At 47.8% G+C, this 17,197-nt stretch overlaps 1 protein-coding gene across 2 annotated transcripts in view; it reads right to left on the bottom strand.

Annotated features, from left to right (window-relative positions):
* The window catches only part of TDRD1 (tudor domain containing 1), a 1,954,313-nt gene that overhangs the window by 1,794,462 nt on the left and 142,654 nt on the right, over nt 1–17,197 (bottom strand). The gene's annotated exons all lie outside the window — the stretch shown is intronic.

The raw sequence follows: 17,197 nt of genomic DNA, 5'->3' as shown, positions 1-17,197 counted from the left end.
ATGACACGATGTCCAAACTTCTGAGTGATCCAATGTGAGGTGTAGTCAATTAGGACTAGCATGAATCGCGTCTGGATACCCAGGTTGTCCATAGGTCCTATGACGTCCATGGCTAGTTTGTTCCATGGCTTGGTCTGCACTTTGACAGGGGACAGGGGTGCTTTGCGCAAGGCTTTGGACTTGTCGCTCTTGGCACAGCTTACACAGTCCTGATGGTGATGGTCAATCCCCACAGAAAGAACTTGAAATGCATCACCGCTCAGAAGCACACCAGGGTTTCTTTTTCAATTACAAAGTAATTGTGTTCTGCACTCGTGAGGCACATGGAAGCAAAGGCAATGATCTTCTCTTCTTTCCCTTCCTTTTGTAGGAGGGTAGCTCCTAGACCACTGTTTGAAGCATCTGTGGTGAGAATGATCTTCCTGGGGTCAAGATCCCTAATGCCGGTGAGTTCAATATCTCCTCTTTTAACTCATCCATTACACACTTATGTTCTTCCTTCCATACAAAATCCTTATTCTTATTCAAGAGAATTCGCAGTGGTTCACATTTTGAAGCAACATTTTGATGTACTTGGCCATGTATTCCATTAGCCCCAGGAATGATTTGAGTTCCTCCTTGTTTTTCGGATAAGGGGCATCTTTTACTGCACCAAGTAAGCTGTTTTTTGCCCTGAACCGTTCTTCAGAAATTGAGTGTCCCAAATAGTCAATGGATGTCACTTTTTTACATTTGTTCCTTTGTACCGTCAGCCCACCGTCAGTTAGCTTCTGGAATATTAGTTTGAGGGTGTAGTCATGTTCTTCCATGCTGCGCCCATACACCAGGATGTCGTCCTGGAAGCACAACTATCTGTGCACTACCTTCAAGATTTGCTGCATTATCTTCTGGAAGACCGCCGCAGCCGCAAACGGCATCCTCCTGAACATTAACGCTCCTTGGGGAGTTATGAAAGCGGTGAGTCGCCTAGATTCCGGCTGGAGATCCACCTGCTGATGGGCCATTGACAGATCGATAACACTGAAGTATCTTGCCTGCTCCATGGTGCTGAGCATCTCATTGATATTAGGCAGAGGGTGCCTCTACCCAAATGCTTTCATTGAGGCTGCGTAGGACCACACATAACCAAATTCCTTCACCATTGGCTTTAGCTGCGATAACCACCGGGGCAAACTATTCGGAGCAATACCCATGTCACATAGTTTATTCAATTTCTTTTCCAATGGTTCTCTCATTAGTTGAGGTACAGTTCACAGTTTGTGGACCACCGGCTTGGCACTGGATTTGAGTTTGATTCAGTCTTGGAATTCATACAGACAGCCTAGGTTTTCTTGGAATAATTCTGGGAACTCCTCGCAGATAGTGTCCTCACTGTGGATTCCTTCAGTAAGTAGAACTTTTTCTTTCTGTTTGGGTACAGTACAATACCCTTTTGGTGCTGCCAACCCAGCAGGTTGGATCCAGACTCCATGATGTATACCAAAAGCTTTATGTCTTTGAATTGTATATTCATTTCCTTCATTCCGATGAGGGGTATCGGTTCCTTGCTGTACCCTGTGGGAAAAATGTCAGATTTCTGCAGGGAAGTTAACATTTGCTCCTCAAGGTTCTCAAAATCTTTCTTATTTAGTAGGGTGAACGGAGAACACTAATCTGCATACATTGTTACATTTCTGTTTATTAGCACTTCACATTTAGTATAAATGCCATTAATAGAACTTGCATTACTTTCAAGCTGTAGTACATATTTTTTCCTCACTAGGTATCACAAATTTTACTTCTTTGTTCTGTGCTTTTCCACCCTCTCTCTCACAGTCTTGTGTGTGATGTTCCCCTTCTCTGCATACTATGGCCAAATGCTCCCTGCGGTTACATTTCTTGCGGGGCACTGGGGATAATTGGCAAAATGATTACTGCTACCACACTTGTAACATTTGAAGTGTCTTTCTTTGTCTGGTATCCTGCTACTCACGCTTTCTTTACTTTTTACTTTGAAAACCTCACTCTTCTTCCTTCTCTTGAACCTTAGCTACAACCTCAGTGTTACGCTTCATTTCTTTTATGCACTTGGCTGTGTGCTCAACGGATTTTGCAATCTCAACCGCTTCCCTTAAACCAGGGTTTTTAACTAAGAGTTTTTCTCGGATGCAAGTGTTATTTGTGCAAGGCACCAGTTGGTGCCTTATAAGTGAATCAGTGAGATTGCCAAATACACACAACTGCGTGAGACCCCACAATGCAGCAATGTAATTTTGGACGGACTCCTGTTTCCTTGCACTCTATTATAAAATGTATGGTGCTCTAAAACTACATTTATCTTAACGCCAAAGTGCGTCTCTAACTTTCCCACAGTACACATAAATAAATCCACATCCTCTCCTTCAACTCCCCCCACTGGTTATGGCAAGGTCTCATACATTTTACGTCTATGTACTCCTAAGTTATGGAGGAGAATATGTTGTTTGCGCAAGGAAGTTAAACGTTTCCCCCCCCAAATGCTATAATATACGACTAATAACTTGAACCATTCCTTCCAACATATCTCTGGTTTGCCTATTTCATTTAGGAAAGGGGGTGGTTGCTTCGTGCTCGCCGCTGCCATCATGGAGACAGGAAAAAGTGGGCCGACTAAATGCCTACAAGGAAAGAACTGACCAGCAAGCAAGGTGGTACTAGAGTGAAAAGCAGGGACACACCACCTCAGCTAACCCAAAAGTCCACTAGGACAAGGTGAAGAGGAATGAAAGAAAGAGCTAGTATGTGCAAAACACATGGAGGGTGTCCAGGGGCCAGAAGGAGAATTAATACCACCAAAAGTTGGAGAACAGTACCTCATACCCCTCGACACACACAACTAGGTTTGTGAGCCAAGGTAGGGATAATGTAAGTCTGGTTCCCAAGTCAATCAAAATATCAGTGGGAATGCCGAATGGAACAATGCTGCAGAGGCAAAAAGATACGGAAGGCTCAAGGGCACTGAATACACCAAATTATGCGAGTCTGACTGGAAGTGGAGAGAAGAACCCTGGGGGTCCCTCGTAGAAGTTCTTTTGTGGACACACACTGCGGCAGCTTACGACCAAACGACACAGAACTAGAAGGTAGAGCGCTCCCTCACGCCTCTGCGAACCGCAGTAATGCACCACATCTGTCTGACAGAAATCAGGGAAACTCGCACCTCTGCCACAGACCGAGACCAGAGGCAAAGAGAGTCCGAGCCCTTCCCGCTGCTCTGTGGGAAACACAAAACGAAGTGCAGGTCCGGCGAGCAGAGAACATGCGTTCCCCACACCGCCTCTCTGACAGATCAGAGGAGTAAGGTGATGGAACCCACCTGCAGCACAGAGGGCAAACACAAAAGCAATGTGGATGTCCGTTGGAGATGGATCCTGAGCAGCCCACAGCCACGCCTCAGATCTACAACCAGTTGTTGTCCTCGAACCCAGCAATGCAGAAAAGTAAGTCCCATAGACTTATACTTCAGAATTAACTTAATTTTGTTCCATCAGTCCGCGCACTTGAGATAACCAGGCATAAACTTGTAAAATTGGCAGGGTAGAGGATAAGGTGTCCGCTTGCCCAGTAGAATTCCTACTAAGACTCAGGGAGCATATGAGGTAGCACTAAACAGCCGCTGAAATATGTAGTATTTTCCATGTCCCGTATTTTTTAGATTTCCTAGCTGGGTAAACAAGCAGGATACTGGACCTCCACATGTCCGCTTCTTCTCTGTAATGTCTTCTCAATGATAGTTGAATGTGGATGGAGAGAGTACGCAGAGGGGAGATGGTCAAAACAGCCCCCTCCGCTGTGATTTGTCACCAGTGTTAAAAGTAAAAGATGACAGGAACGGAGTAGGAGTGAGTACTTCTTTATTGACCATCCACTCTCCATAGAACAACCTGAAACCCCAACATTCTAAGGTGAGCTCTCACCGGGGGAAACCAAGGGTGAAGGAAGGGGAGCGGATGCGTGGACAGAATGTACCCAATAGAAAACCAGGTTACAACAGGAAGGTTTTGAGTACACATATTCCAGAGTGGGCATACTGCCACACTGGCAAGATGCCTGGACATTACATCAGAGATGGAAGGTTCAAAAAGGAAGATTAACTTAACAAGGCAAGGGCACTATATGGCCAACAAATGGCACCGCCTGGTAGCATGGTCTTACAACCTGCCTTGAGTCCCCAGGTGATACTCCTCATGCAGCCCCAAATGCAATTGCAGCCTCAACCACAGATACAGCCTCAGCAGTTACAGCAACCTGTACCTCAAATGCAGTCCAAGACATAACAGACAGTGGAGCCCACCTTGCAGCACCAGAAATCACATAGAGGGGTAACTACGAGGGGAGGAAACTCATTCAATCAACATTACATGGGAGGATATGTCCAATGAAAGTGCCCGCAAAGTAATCTTATGTGTCCAGTCTTATCGGTAACCCACCGGCCAGACGAGGAACCCATTGTGATTGTAGCCATAAATGACAAGCAGTATTCCTTTCTCATCCACAACTGGGCCGCTAGGTCCTGTATCTGTGAGAAAAGACTCACTGTCAAATTCATCAATGGACACACAGGGGTTCTACAGGCTGTGATGAGGGTTCTTTTTTCCTAAACCTGTGGAGATGGAAATATGTTGACGGCTGTCTCTTATTCTCCCCAAATGCCTCAGCTAACATTCTAGGATGAAAACGAATGGCAAAGTAAATATGACTTCACTGGATGGATCTATGATATGTTCAACACCAAGAGTATCAGTATATCTCTACACACCACACCGGAGACAAGGCCTGCGTTATCAAGAAATTTATCCAGACCTTTAAAAGAAAGGACCTTGCACAAGTACCCTATAATTTGTGGACAAAAGACCCTCATGATTTAGGACTCATCCACACAACAGTACCATTTAGAATAACCCTGAAGGAAGGAGCAATAGTACCAAGACGGAGACAACCTAGATCAAAAGAAGCAGAGGATGGCATTGCGCCAGTTATAAAGGTATTGTGGTACCCAGGTGTAGCCCCCTTCAACACCCCAATTTACCCCATAAAAAAGGCCAGGGCAACTTGTGGCATATGAATCAAGACCTGTGCCCACTTTATGACATAGTGATACCAGAATTCCCTGTAGTGTCCGACCCTTCTGTTATCCTCACCAATGTACCCAAGATGCTAAATACCTTTCAGTCATAGACAAACAATGCATTCTTTAGCATTCCCCTGCACCCAGTCACTCTTTGACCTTATTTTCCTATCGCGGTTCTCAGTAACTCCATTCTTGATTACCTCAAGGGCACTGCGAGTTCTCTGGCGTCATTAATAGGACAGTCAAAATGACCTTACCAATTATAGATGTGACAGCACAGTGTTGCAGTATGTCAATGACCTACGTATCTGTCTCTAGTCAGACAGATGAGCAGTGTAGAAAAGACAATGTGTTCCTATTGCGCATACTTGCTCAACGAGGATATTAGATGGACAGGGACACATAACAGTACTTTCAGGAAGAACTTCAATACTTGGGAACACGCGGTCAGCCTCTGGCCGCCTAGGTACGCCTGAAAGAGCAGCATCCATCTGAAAGATGACAGAACCTGAAAAAATTCAGAAGTTCCTGGGCTTATGTAACTATTTAAAACAATGGGTTTTTGACCACAGTACTTTAATATCCCCAATGATTGCATGTATCAACAAGCATTTACAATGCAATGGTCTCAGCATTATTAAAGGTAGAGCTATTGGCATTGCTTATGACTTTTTTTCATTTTTTTTTAAACATAAATAAATGGTATTGTCATTTACAATGGCAATAGGTGAACATTAGAGAGTAGTAGAGAGTATTCGCAGACACAGAGGAACACACCACACAGTGGATGCTTACATCAGTAAATCCACACTGTCCAACTCCATACTGCCCAGATGCTCTTAACCGCCCATGCGAGAGGCTCCAAACCATTTCCACATGCGAGGAGATTATGAAGACATAGTTCTATAAAAATAAGTCAAAGATAACTCACTGTGCTTCTTAACGCTTTCTTCAACTGATGGACTCACACTTCCTAAGTTTATGATACTGTTATTAAGTTCCTATGTTACTGTCACCAGTAGTAGAACTGCCTAATTTTATTTGATCTCTTCTGCTGCAAGACTTTGTTCATAAAAACCTTTCATGATGTGTCCTGATCTGGTGCGAGGCTTTATTCACACAACTTACAACAGTCAGTGTCCTGCCTGGCTGTAGAGACCTCTCCTTTTCTCCTGTGATATTGAGTTTTACAATTACACGTGGCACTGGTAAGAGCTGCACCTGGAATGGGAACTTTGGGGCAAATTATTTGCTAGAATACTTGCTTTTTTCTAACTATTATTTCAGAAACGTCATGTAGTGACACAGCGCATTCCAAAGCATTGATCCCACATTCTACTGAGACTAATGATAAAATGCTGTTTCTGTGCTTCCATCGAAAGCAATATATATATACATATATATATATATATATATATATACATATACATATATATACATATATATATATATATATATATACATATACATATATATACATATACATATATATATATATCACCTCGCAACTTGCCTCGTCGCAGGGGGAGCACTTAGGAGCTGGTGCCATCGCCGGGATCAAGGCAGTATCCCGTTTCAATATCCAAAGTTCCAAAACTGATGGCACTCCACTCGGAGAAATTTTTAACAGAGTTTTATTTCACAACTGTGATCGCCTACGCGTTTCGAACGTAGCGTTCTTGATCACGGCAAATTTTCAGACAGTGAGTCCCTTTTCACTTTCTCATTATATACACGTATGACACACATTGCATTGTGGGCATTGTAGTTAAATTAATTTCATTTAACCCCTTCCATGCTGATGACGGCCCCCATCCGTCATGCATCATGGTGCTCGTGTGCTTATGACGGCTGGGGGCCGTCATAAAGCCATTCATTCTTTAAAAGCCTAGCACACGAGCAGAATCGGCCCAGCATGGAAGGGGTTAACCAAAGTGTGTTTTTATACATTTGTGTAGTATGCAATATTGTGCGCCGATTGTTGAGGCATGAATGAGTCGCTTGGCTTTAAGATCTATGAAGATCAGTAATTATCGGACTAAGTGCCTTTTTATTGCCATGCATGTGGTGTCTTTGTCATAAGAGTGTGTGTAGGTGAGATCCGTTACTTCCAGTCTTGATGTGTTAGTGCGGTGGTGAGCGCTCCCTGTGCGGCTGTTTGTTTGCATGCAATGTTGAACTATGAACGAATAGTTTCTTACCGGTCGGTGTAGTTTTGCAGCTTGAAGATCTTTCTGGATTCACTATGCTGTGCATATTCCGCAATCTGGTGGTTGGGTCCGGAATCGTAGTCTCTTTTCTCTTTTTTTTTGTAGCCCAGGTGGGCGTCGACGTCCCACCTTCTGGTGTACCTTCGGTGACCTCGGCATGCTTCCGGCAGAAGCTACCACCCTTGGGCGCCATCTTGGGATTCTTTTTTCTGTCCCTTTTTGTCTTTTCTGCTTGTAGTGAATCCATGGCTATGTATGTTAATCCTCTTTCACATATCTTGCAAGCTTCAACTTTCTTTCCTTTTCTATGCATTTTCACCCCCTTTTTTTTTTTTCCTCAGCTTTATCTTTCTGGCGGAGGAGGGTGGGTTCGCTAGTGAATCCAGAAAGATCTTCAAGCTGCAAAACTACACCGACAGGTAAGAAACTATTCGTTTTGCAGCGTGAATCTTTCTGGATTCACTATGCTGTGCATAGATTTTGTAGCGGTTTTTGTTACTTTTGTGGTGGCTGGGTGGAAGATGAGCGTTGGTTGTTGAAAATATGTTGAAGCACCTTTTGTCCTACTTGTGCTTCCTTGTTCATTTGAACATCCACGCAATAGTGCTTAGTGAACGTGTGCACTGAAGCCCATGTTGCCGCCAGGCATATGTCCTGAATTGGTGTGTTGGCCAGAAAGGCAATTGTGGCTCCTTTCTTCCTGGTTGAGTGGGCCTGTGCCCCTCCTGTTAGCTCCTGGCCCGCTTGCTTGTGGCAGAATTGAATAGTCTGTGCGACCTATCGAGCTATGGTGTTTTTTGTCACTGGTTTACCCATGTAACTGTTTGCAAAGGATACGAAGAACTGTTTTGTCTTTTTGTGTCCTTTCCATGTAGTGCATCACTGCCCTTCTTGCGTCTAGAGTGTGGAGTGCTCTCTCAGCGCTTGTAGTGGGGTTTTGGAAGAAGCTAGGGATCTGAATACTTTGATTTATGTGAAACCTTGACACCACCTTCGGCATGAAGTGTGGGTCCGTTCTCATTACGACCCTGTCACTGTGTATCTGAATGTAGGGTTCCTGTAGTGTTGGAGTCTGCAGTTCGCTCACTCTCCGTAGCGATGTGATTTCTACTAGAAAGGCAGTTTTCTTAGACAGCATTTGCAGTGATGCTTTGTGGATCGGTTCGAAAGGTGCTTTCATGAGCTCTGTCAGTACTACATTCAGGTTCCAAGCTGGTGGTGGCATTCTTTTTGGTGGCGCTATTCTTTTAGCCCCTTCCAAGAATCTTTTCACGACCTGAGATGTGAAGAAGCTTCTCCCTGTTTCTCCTCTTGTGTATGCCACAATCGCTGCCAGGTGTACACTTAGCGAATATGAGCTTAGTTTAGCCTTTATTAGGTGCGCGAGGGACCTCAGCACCGTAGATTCCCTTGTCATTTTTCTGTGTAGTTTTTTCTTTCGACACCATTGAGTGAATCTTTTCCATTTTGCCCCATAGCATTTGCGTGTGCTGGGCCTTCTTGCCTCTCGCAGCACTCTCAGGGTGCTCTCTGGTAGTTTTAGATGTGCGAACTCTAAGTCCTCAGGAGCCAGGCTGAGAGGTTGAGGCTCTCCGGCTCTGGGTGTAGCACTTCTCAGTTTTCCATGGACAGTAGGTCTCTTCTTTTTGAGGACTTGTGGGGAGGCCCCTGCGCCATCTCCATTATCAGAGAGTACCAGGTCTGCCTGGCCCCCATTGTGGTGCCACCAGGATCAGAGTCATGTTGCTTGTCATGCATTTGTTCAGAACCCTGGGGATCAGCGGTATCGGGGGAAAAGCGTAGGCAAAGGTCTTTGACCAGCTTATCCATAGGGCATTCCCCTGTGTTGCCTGGATGCAAAGTGTTGGCATTTTGCATTCCGGCGTGTTGCAAATAGGTCTATTGTCGGAGTGCCCCACCTCCTGAATAGTTTCTCTGTCTCCTGTATATTGAGTTCCCACTTGTGGGATGCTGAAGTCGGTCTGCTGAGCCAATCCGCTTCTACATTGTCCTTCCCTGGCAGGTGTATGGCTAGCAGGTCTATTTTGAGTGGTATTGCCCATCTCCAGATTTCCTGTGCCAAGTTTGACAGGGGAAATGATTGAGTTCCCCCTTGTTTGTTTATGTAATACATCGTTGTGGTGTGGTCTGTTTGTATCAGCACCTTCTGGCTGTACAGGTGTCTCTGGAAGGCCTTGAGTGCTAGCAACACTGTTTTCAGCTCTAGGTAATTGATGTGTCTGACCGCATCTGTAGGGCTCCACAGGCCTCTCACTCTAAGCTTGTTCATGTGTGCGCCCCACCCCTTCTGGGATGAGTCTGTGGTAATGGTCACTGTTGTGTCCGGTGGTGTTAGAGGTTTTCCTACTGTTATCCGTTCCTTGGTCCACCACCTTATTTCTTCCTGCACCCTGTGCGTTACAACCACTAGATCCTCCCAACTTCCTGTAGCTTGTGACCATTGCTGTTGTAGCCACTCTTGGAGAAGTGGAGTGGAGAAGTGTGGCTCAGGGGTTAGAGGCGGCAGACCTGGAGCTTGAGTTTCGGCCCTGGACCAGGGTTCAATTCCCCGCCTCGGCGGGTCTTGGGCTCAATAATCCCATGGACTCGATAATTCTCGCTCCGGTGCCTTCTCGACTCACGGGTTCACACTCTGCGACTCTGGGCAATAGCTTGCTTAATCTCCACATTGGCCCTTCGCGGCGGGATGCCTGGCTTTCACCTTGTGGATACCCTTCCAGGGTTATCTCACAGGGGAATACCAGGACGGGTTCCCTAAGCAAGCGCGGAGATGCCCCAGGGTAAGTCCTGCGCTATATAAGTTTCATACATTTAAGTTTCATACATCTTGGAGCGGTCTCATCTGTAGGCGTACATTGGGGACCAGGTGTATGCACGACGCCATCATCCCTAAGATCTTGCTCACTGTCCTCACTGTCAGAGATCGCCCCTTCAGGTAGTGACGTTTCTCCCTCAGTAGGTTGAGTGTTCTCTTTTCGCTGGGTGACACCCTGCATTGGACGGTGTCGATTTGAGCACCCAAGAAGCTCTTCACCTGCTCCGGCTCCATTGAGCATTTTCCCCAGTGTATGGAGAAACCCAGGCCAGTTAGCGTTCTCGTGACTTGCTGTGCGTGATCCTTGCATGTCCTGTACGAGCTTGCCTTTACGAGCCAGTCGTCTAGGTAGGGGTACAAGTGTATCCCCTCCCTTCGCAGATGCGCGGCTACTGCCGCGAGGCATTTGGTGAACACCCTTGGTGCGGATTTTAGACCGAAGGCCAGGGTTGTAAACTGGTAGTGATCGTTGTTCGCTGCGAACCTTAGCATGTGATTGTGCTGCCTGTTCATGGGGATGTGCAGGTATGCGTCCTTGAGGTCTATGGTGGACAAGAAGTCCCCGGCCTTTATCTGTGGGATGACTTCTAGCAGGGACGTCATCTTGAATTTTTGGGTCTTTACGTATTTGTTTAGGAACCGAAAGTCCAGGATGGGTCTTAGGCTTTCGTCCACTTTCGGTACCAGGAAGTAGTTTGAGTACACTCCTTTGTTCTGTTCTTTGAATGGGACTGTTTCGATGGCCTCTTTGAGGAGTAGTTCTTGAGCTTCCTTTTGGAGCAGTTGTAGCTCTGTTCCCGAGTGCTCTCATCTCTTTGGCTTTCTGTTTGGTGGATTCTTTAGCAGCTCTATGCAGTATCTGAACTGTATGATGTTCAGTATCCACTTGTCTGTGGTGATTTTTCTCCTACTGGAGTTATATGATCTTTTGTGTCCTGTCCGTGTATCCCTCTCCTCTTTGTTTCTCCCTGCTCTTCCTCCGGAGGGTTCGGGTGGGTGAGCACCTTTTCTCGTGAGCAGTCACTTACAGGGGAGTTGTTCACCGCCTCTTCTTTGTCCTCGTCCGTTTAGTCTTGATCCAAAGGACTGGACCCTGTTCTGGTAGTTCCAGTTTTGTCTCTGTTGGCCCTGGTGACCTTGGTTGTCAACCTGTTGCCCCTGGTGGAACGCCTGGTGAGATTCTCCTCGCTGGTTTCCACCTCTGCCGTTTGGCCTCCGCTTAGGAGTTCCACTTCTCATCCCCCTGAATTGCAGGGCCCCCATGGACCTTGCTGTCTCGTTGTCCTTCAGTTGTGTGAGCTTCTCATCAACTGGGGCTCCGAACAGTGTTTCACCATTGAAGGGTGTGTTCAGGATGTTGTTCTGCACCTCAGTTTTGAAACCTGAGATCCTGAGCCAGGCTTGCCTTCTCTCTGTGATGCCTATAGCCACCAATCTGCTGGATGTTTCAGCCCCATCCAAGGCTGTCTTCAGGCACGAGTTTGCAATGCTTTTCCCTTCTTCCACAGGGTGTGATGCCCTCTCACTGTATTCTTCCGGGAGGTGTTTGAGCACTTGCCCCATCTCATCCCAATGTTGGTATTGATGCCTGTTTAGGAGGGCGTTTGAGTTCGCCATCCGCCAGTGCGTTGCAGCGTTTCTCTCTATTTTCCTCCCAGTTAGGTCCATCCTCCTGCTTTCCTTGTAAGGTGGAGGGCCAGATGTTGTTGGGATATTGGCCCTTCTTCTGGCCGTCGCAGCGATAATAGAATCTGCTATGACGTACCCCTTGATATAAGCCGGGTCCTGTGAGGAGAATTTGTATTTTTCTGTCCTCGGCGTTACTGATCTGCATGTAGCCGGGTCCTTGAAGGCTTCCTTCCCCTGGTCTGTGACGCTTTTCAGCATGGGAAGGAAATGGCTTCTTGTCTGTGTGGGGAGCAATGTTTCTAGCAGGAAATCTGCTTTTGGCTTTACCTCCTCTAGCTTCACCCCATAAGCTGCTGCTGCCTTCCTGACGACCTCGTTGTATGCCCCGATGTCATCCGGTGGCGAAGGCCTCGACAGCTATGTCTCCACCGCCTCCTCCGGGTTTTCGGCCTCGATGTCCTGCCATTCCTGGTCTTGGGCCGTCGAGGAACCCGAGCCGTAGCTTGACTGCTGGTCCCCTCTTCATTATAATAGAGGTCCTCTTCCTCTTCGTGCTCCGAGAGCTCCGGAGTTTGGCGGTTCTTCGACGTCGAACTCCTCCTGTGGTACCACCTCTGTGACGGACGTTGCCGGCCTCGAGGGGATCTTATAACTTCTCATTTTGTCGTCGAAGTCTTTCTTCCTCTGGAGGATGTTCTCCATTTCGGCCTCGAACCTTCTTTTCTTTCTCAGCATCTCTGCGGCCTGGTCGTCGTCGAGCGTTTCGGCCGCTCTCCTCGGCGGCGGCGACGTCGAAGCTTTCTTCAGCTCCTTTTCCTTCGAAGTCGAAGACCCTTTTTCGGGGGCTTGCTTCGACGACCTTTGCTTTTCCCCGGTCTTCTGCCTCCGGGAGTCTTTGTCGAAGGATCCGCTGGGCTCTTTTTCAGAGGATGCAGCTTCGGCCGTCGAACTTTTCGGCGCCGGTGCTCCTTTCGAGGCTTTGGACTCTGCCTTTCGGGGGTCCGCCTCTGGCTTTCGAGGCCCTGAGGTCGTTTTCGGGGTCGTAGACTCTCCTACCTTATCAGGCGTTTACTTATCGGTCTCTGCAACCGTGAAGTCATCTGGACCTTCGGCGATGTTGTCCTAGTCGTCGGTGGAGAGGCCCAGATCGTAAAGCGTCGGGGCCTGGCCCTTGCCCTGCATCGTGCGATGAGCTATCCTCTGCTTCTCTCGAACTCTGAGTGTCTTTGGCTTGAAGACGGAGCAGGCGTTGCAGTCTCTGCTCTCGTGGTCGACAGGCAGGCAGAGGTTGCAGACCGGGTGTTGGTCCTTCTGCGTGAACTTGTGGTGGCAATTTTTGCAGTATTTAAATGGAGTCTTGTACATCCCTGCGCTCAGGGGGCCCCCTGTATGCGCATTCCTCCAAGGACGTCGAAGATCTCAAAGTTCTTCTCTTTCTTCGTCGTCTCCTCTCTGATGGTCTTCTCAACTTTTCCGGTCTTTACCGTCGAATAGTAGTTGTATTTTCTCCTTTTTTCCTCCAAAAACTTCTGGAGCTTCACACGACGATCCAAACCCAAAGGCGGAAAAAAGAATCTGAAGATGGCGCCCAAGGGTGGTAGCTTCCGCCGGAAGCATGCCGACGTCACCGAAGGTACACCAGAAGGTGGGACGGCGACGCCGACCTGGGCTACAAAAAAAAAAAAAAAAGAGAAAAGAGACTACGACTCCGAACCCAACCACCAGATTGCAGAATATGCACAGCATAGTGAATCCAGAAAGATTCCCGCTGCAAAACTGTGGTTCAGTGTTTGTGACTTAACTATTGCAGCGTTGCGCTAATGGGTGTAGCTCTATGGTTCCTGGGCTGAGTGCCGTTGCCACCGCAATCATGTACCACAGGTGGCTGGAAGTATATGTTGCTGTGTGTGCTTTAAGTCATGTCATTCGTGCAGGCAAAGACATGTGTTTGTTTACAATCATATCGCAAGTTTCCGGTAGTCCAATCAGTTCAATTATTTCCATTATAGATGAACATGTAATTCAGTCCCATCGGCTGTATGGTTTTAAAGCTCATGATCAATTTGGACTCAAGTCGTCTCAGTTTCAATTTCCTGTCCCCCCCACGTTCATGTGGAGGGATAGCGGCCAAGCCGGAGTATGACATGTTCATCCATGTGTAGCCAGAGTGGCTTGACATATGTTTTGCCATGGCATAAGAGAAGTCTTTCTTCTGTATAGCACGTGTGTGTTCAAGGATACGTTTTTTCAATGGGCACGTCGTGCTTCCAATATATCTTTTGCCACAGTGGCATTGGAGTAGGTACACGACGAATGGAGTTTCACACGTTATTTGTTGCTTTACTTCAAAGTTCAAAGTTCTTCCCAGATGGATCAGACATGTTTTTTAGATTCTTTCCGATTTTGCATGCCTTACATACTAGGCATTTGGTGAATCCTGCTTGTTTTGTTTCTAGCCACAATGGATTTTTTCTGAGTGCTATCATGTGGTACATAATAGCGGTGGCAAGGGCACTCAGCCCAGGAACCATAGAACTACACCCATTGGGCAACGCTGCAATAGTTACGTCACAAACACTGAACCACAGTTCATAGTTCAACATTGCATGCAAACAAACAGCCGCACAGGGAGCGCTCACCACCGCACTACCACATCAAGACTGGAAGTAACAGATCTCACCTACACACACTCTTATGACAAAGACACCACATGCACGGCAAGAAAAAAGCACTTAGTCCGATAATTACTGGGTGAAGGGAGACACCAGGGTGGGTGAAGGGAGACACCAGGGTGGGTGAAGGGAGACACCAGGGTGGGTGAAGGGAGACACCAGGGTGGGTGAAGGGAGACACCAGGGTGGGTGAAGGGGGACACCAGGGTGGGTGAGGGGGGACACCAGGGTGGGTGAGGGGGGACACCAGGGTGGGTGAGGGGGACACCAGGGTGGGTGAGGGGGGACACCAGGGTGGGTGAGGGGGGACACCTTTTGTCTGTTCTTGGATAAGTGACAGGTGAAGATGAGGAAGAAGGAAGGAAAGAAAAGTACAGAAGACCCAAAAAGCGAGAAAAGCATTGAGTGAACTGAAAGGAGAGAGAGAATTCGGAAGCGGGGAGGAAGGAAAACCAAAAGGTGGGAGAAAGAGGGAGAAAAACACAGCAAAGGGTGAGGCCGAAGACCGCGGGCTGGCAGCCTAGAGTGCTCCAGGGGCCTCTGTCGCCGCCTTTCTCTCACTGTTCCTGCTGAGGGCGCAGGACTGCTGCAGACACTACATGAAACTAGCGCCTTTGTGGCCTGTCAATGCACTATTCATAGCAAGAATGAGCGAGCACTGTGCTGATGGTGGAGCTAAGAGAACAGTTTGTTTCCATTTGACCTGTCTAATAAGGCCTCACATCTTTCTATCTCACCCCTTCAGTGCCAGGTGGGGCGCAGAACAATTCACAGGTTGATCGGGGGCGCATTACCCGACCACAAAGGGTGTGAGGAGGAGTTGGGGGGGCTCGGGGGCGCAACATTTAAAAGGTGCGTTCTTTAGAATCAAAACTAGAAAGCAACGCCCCCCCCCCAAAAAAAAAGTGGGAAATGGGCTGGAAGGGAGAATCCTCCAGCGATGAAAGGAAGCACACACCGTTTGCCAATCAAATCACAGGTGCCAGTCATGTGTAATCGGATTACTTTGGATATAGTAATACAGATCTAAATGGTGTGGTTAATTATCATACATTTTCCTGCCATTATTCTACAACATAATCTTTCGAATTAGGTGTTTGCCGATAGACTTGCTCTGCAATGACGCTTTATTGAGAAACAATGAAAAACGCTCCATGGAGCCCATTACACTGAACGCAGGTGGATGACTGGCGGAAGCAGCCCTGCCTGGGTTGGCACTTATTGGGCAGTGTTCCCTGCAGTATGCACACAGCAATATTTCCAAAGCTGCCACAGAGCTGCATGGCAATCTCCACAGCATGCACATTCCCCCGTTGAGCTGGCTTACGGGAGTTAAGGCACGTGTGCCCTTTCGTGTTTATTGGAGATCTCTGCTTCAGGTTTTCCACCCTGACCCGCTGATCTATCTGTACCTGTGACAACCGTGTCTGCATCCCCGGGACTCCCGGGCGAAGGGGATAAGAAAGCGGTGCTCGCAGGGGCTCTTACCTTGCTGGGGCTCAGCTTCTCCACCGCTATTAATACAGTTACAGTGCAGCACACCCCACAGCCAGACTTCCGCCTTCCGCGCTAACCTGAAGAGCCCTTGCACGCAGGGGCTGCAGTAGCGGTGCCAGCACTGTCTGCTTGGCCTGGATGAACAGGAACCCGCAGGCAGAGCACAGGAGCCCAGAGCTGGGGGCTGCGTCCAGGGGCCGCAGGGGGGACACTAGTGCTACCATCCCAGAACGTGGTCAAACATATTCTGCCCGCTGGGGGCCAAAGAGGTATGCTTTGCCCCCCCTTTGCGCATGACCCCCCCCCGCCGAGGGTGGCTCTCACCTCACGTGCGGCTGCTGGCTGCAGCCCCATCCAGCCAGCAGAAGTCCGCCCAAGAACCACATGGCGTTCCTCATCTTTGGTAGCGCTCTGACTCCACGTCCGCTTTCCACGGGGCGCTGCTGCAGGAGCCGCCGCTGTGGACACGGGGTCCCGGATGGCCATGTGTATTCGTGTTGGGGGGCGGGGATGAGGCGTGAGAGGGGAGGACAAAAGGGGAGCAGTAAAATAAAACAAAGACAGACCGTGTGTAACGCGGACGCAAGGTCCTAGACGGGCTCTGCATGGGATTCAAAACAATCCGGGGGAAGAAGGCAAGAGGACAGCGAGGAACAGCTCATCTTCACTGCGAAGTAAACAAAATGGCGGCCTCAAGCTTCCGAAATCTTTAGGATTCGGGGGCGAGTTTTGCTGTCCTGAGTGACGGACGACGTCACGAGCTAAAGAACAGCAAAACTTACGCCCCTGAATTCGAAAGAGACGGGGCTTGTTTGGAGTGACTCCCTTCTCTTCCAATGGCTGGCCTCCGTTTAGGAAGCCAGCCAATGGAAGCGAACGGAGCAGAGAGGGGGGTCTAAACTGCCCTACTCCAAAACATAAGATCTCCGGACCGGAAGCGGCGCTTTGCGCAGCTTATAGGTCCCTCGACCTAAAAGGCTAAACAGAGAAAGACAGGATAACATGGACTAAAGAGATGAAACTAACATTTAGAAATTTAAAAACAGAGATAACAAATGCACCAGTGTTAAGAACACCAGACTACAATAAAGAGTTTTTCCTTTTTTGCCACTGAAATGGTCAGGTGATGGCGGCTGTCCTCACCCAAAAGTATCAAAGTCAAAGTCAAATTTATTCAAAAGTTCGGTCTCTTAAAACCATTACACTTTATGATATCATTACATTACTTAAAACATCCAATATAACATTCAATATATAGAAAAAA

This window comes from Lissotriton vulgaris, chromosome 5 (assembly GCF_964263255.1).
Source record: "Lissotriton vulgaris chromosome 5, aLisVul1.2, whole genome shotgun sequence".
Classification (NCBI taxonomy): domain Eukaryota; kingdom Metazoa; phylum Chordata; class Amphibia; order Caudata; family Salamandridae; genus Lissotriton; species Lissotriton vulgaris.
Note: the sequence above shows the minus strand (reverse complement) of the source record. Positions and strands in the feature narration are given on the sequence as shown.